This window comes from Gavialis gangeticus, unplaced genomic scaffold, assembly GCF_001723915.1.
Source record: "Gavialis gangeticus isolate Ggan-Ray unplaced genomic scaffold, GavGan_comp1, whole genome shotgun sequence".
Classification (NCBI taxonomy): domain Eukaryota; kingdom Metazoa; phylum Chordata; order Crocodylia; family Gavialidae; genus Gavialis; species Gavialis gangeticus.
The window spans coordinates 49,047,905-49,050,886 of NW_017729034.1; the positions used below are offsets into that span (position 1 = coordinate 49,047,905).

The 2,982-nt window shown below is 46.5% G+C and overlaps 1 protein-coding gene across 1 annotated transcript in view; it reads right to left on the reverse strand.

The window, feature by feature from the left end:
• Positions 1–2,982, reverse strand: part of RYR2 (ryanodine receptor 2) — a 784,157-nt gene that overhangs the window by 71,378 nt on the left and 709,797 nt on the right. The gene's annotated exons all lie outside the window — the stretch shown is intronic.

The window sequence follows — 2,982 nt, forward strand, 5'->3', positions numbered from 1 at the left end:
AGTCTCTTCCGGAGAGAGGTTCAATTCTGCAATAACTGATATTATTAGGTCAGTAATCGGTCAGCGTAATGAACTGACAGAACCATGAAAAGACAATTATACAAAGCCTACCTTCCTTGTGTGTGGAAACAGCCTTTGCTATTAGCTCATCACCTCCACAAGAACCAGTATTTTCAGTTTCTTTACAAGTATCACAGTACTCATTACAAATGAAAAGGTAGCCCTTTGTCAAATGCTATTGCTACCTTCTTTTCCCACTGCTCCTCAAGCGGTCTACTGATGCAGAAATATTAACAAGAAGCAGAACTCTGAACTTTTCTGCCTGACTCATCTCAATGTGCATATATCAAAGCTGTTCAAAGCAATTACCAGGGAGTGCCAACTAAAGAATAACTATCACTACTATCAATTCACATTTAAGAGGGCCTTTCAGCCGTTAACATTTTTTCTAGAATGCTTTGCAAATCAAAAGGCAAATCAATAGATGAGCTAATGTGAACAACAGTTCAGTACAATATATGTGGCAACTTTCTAAGCCTAGTACAAACTAAAACCATAAAGGAAAGTGTGAAGATAAATATTTGCTTGAAAACTTTCCAAGTACCTGAATGAAATTATTTAAAGCTATTTTTGTACACCCCAAATATTGGGGTGCAGATAGAAGGGACTTTTTGTGTGTGATCTGGCCCCTAAAAGCACTCTACAGCTGTGTCATAACACCGTGCATGGCTGCAGAGCACTTTTAAAAAGGCCAATTGCATGAAAACGTAACCCTCATTAAGTCAGGTAGTAAATGAAGACACTCTAGCTTGGAGTGCCTTAGGGAACTTGTATACCAGTGGTCACCAACCAGTGGATCTCGATCCACCAGTAGATCTCAGAGCCTCTTGCAGTAGATCCTGAAGCCTCTTGGAGTCAACCTGAGGCTGGGGTGGGGGACTGAGTGCCCACGTGCATGCATGCATGCACCCCAGCCCTGCAGGTCAGTCTATGGGGGAGGGAAGGAACGGGAGCTAGATAGAAGCCCCCGCAGTGAGGGACAGTGCTACAGAGCCAAGAGCAGGGGTAAGTTAAGTGGGGCCCTGGCTGGGTGGGACTTCCCTACTGAGGAAGCCTGCCCCCAAATAATTTTTTCTCCCTTTGCTTCGATCTGCCCCCATCCCCCTTTTTTTGCAACAAAGAGCACACTGTTGGCTCATATTCAGTTTATGATCTACTGTAACCCCAGGTCCTTCTCTACAGTACTGCAGCCTAGCCCATCACTCCCCATTCTGTGTTTGTTCATGCAATTATTCTCTTCCAAATGCAGGAGTTTACACTTGTGTCCTTGTTGAATTTCATCTTGTTGACTGCAGGCCAGGTGTCCTGTCTATCCAGGTTATTATGAATCTTAGCCCTGACCCCCCCAGTGTCTGCAACTCCATCCAACTTGGTGTCATTCACAAATTTGGTAAGCATGCACTAAATCCCATCATCCAAATCATTAATGAAGATGTTGAACACTACCAGAGCCACTTGATACTTCCTCCAACTAGAGAGAGAGCCATTAATGACTATGCATCAAGCATAATGATCTTGTAACAGGGTCCCCATTGAGACCCTGTTGCTAAGGGAGTGGGGACAGCCAGAAATAATTACACCACGAGGAGGGTGGGCCCTCGGCCCTAAAGAGCCAATGGCGACTAGACTCCAGAGGATAAAACAGAGAGGAAGAGGAGGAGGGATGCCTTCGGGCACTGGAGTGGAAGCACTGAGAGGAGCTGCAAGAGAGGGTAACCCAGAGAGAAGGATCTGGGAAGTGGGACCCAACCCAGGATCAGAGAGGGCAAAGGGATCCTGAAGCCCAGACACCGACTGATCTGGAAAATACAGGGACGGCGGTGAGTAACGAGAGGAGAGGAGCCACACCATGGACAGAAGCAGACGCTGCTATCAAAGTTTGGGGAGGCTCCAGTGAGTTGAAGAGGTGGCGAGAGGGGGAAGAACTCCTACACGGACCCCGGGAGGGTCCGGGAGACTCTAGGACGCCCCAAAGGGGAACACGGCGCTGAGGTCTGGGAGATCAAAGGAGAGCCGCAGAGTCTGCACGCCAGCTCTGCCAAGGGAAAGCTGCAGGCGGCAGCTGTAACAAGCCGCTAATTGGCTTGTTAGCGGCCAGGAGAGGACTAACCACAGCCATAGCAAGCTGCTAATAGAGTAATTGGATGAAGGCGGCGCGGCTTTCCTGAACTGTAACCCTAGAACGGGGGCTGGCTCGGAGGCTGGAGACCCCAAGATTAACCCTTTGGACTGTGATCTCCCTGCCCCACCCCACCCCACCCCAAGAGGGGAGTTCCCTGTTAACACCTGCAAACCACTGAATAAAAGCAAAAAGGAGAAAACTAAGTTTATTGCAGCGTGGTACTTCCCGCGGGTACTTCCTCTTGTAACAACCACTTCCTCCCTATTTCATTTCTTTAAGATCCAAGTCGTGGCAGGCGGGAAACACAAGGATAGAGGGGGTACTTGATGGACACGCTGACAGATCTAACCAGCTATGTATGCACCTTACAGTACTTTTCTCTAGTCTGTATTTCCTTAGCTTCTTAATAAGTGTTGTGAGAGACGATATCAAAGCCCTTGATAAAGTTAAGGTACAACACAATCACTGCTCTCCCTTTATCCACAGAGCCTGTCACTTCATCATAGAAGGAAATAAGATTGGTCAGGCATGACTTGCTCTTGCTGAATCCATGTGGGCTGTTCCTGAGCACCTTGCTATCCTCTAGGTGCTTCACAGTGAATTCCTTGAGAACCTGATCTACGATCTTTTCATGTATCCAGGTCAGGCTGACCTCAGATCCTTCTTCTATTTCTTATAAAGGGCAGTTAGTGATACTTTAAACACGCATTAGCCTATTTTAATGTGCATTAACTAAAAAATATGGGTTTTTTAATAATGCATTAATGCATATTAAAATAGACTAATCAACATTAAAGCAC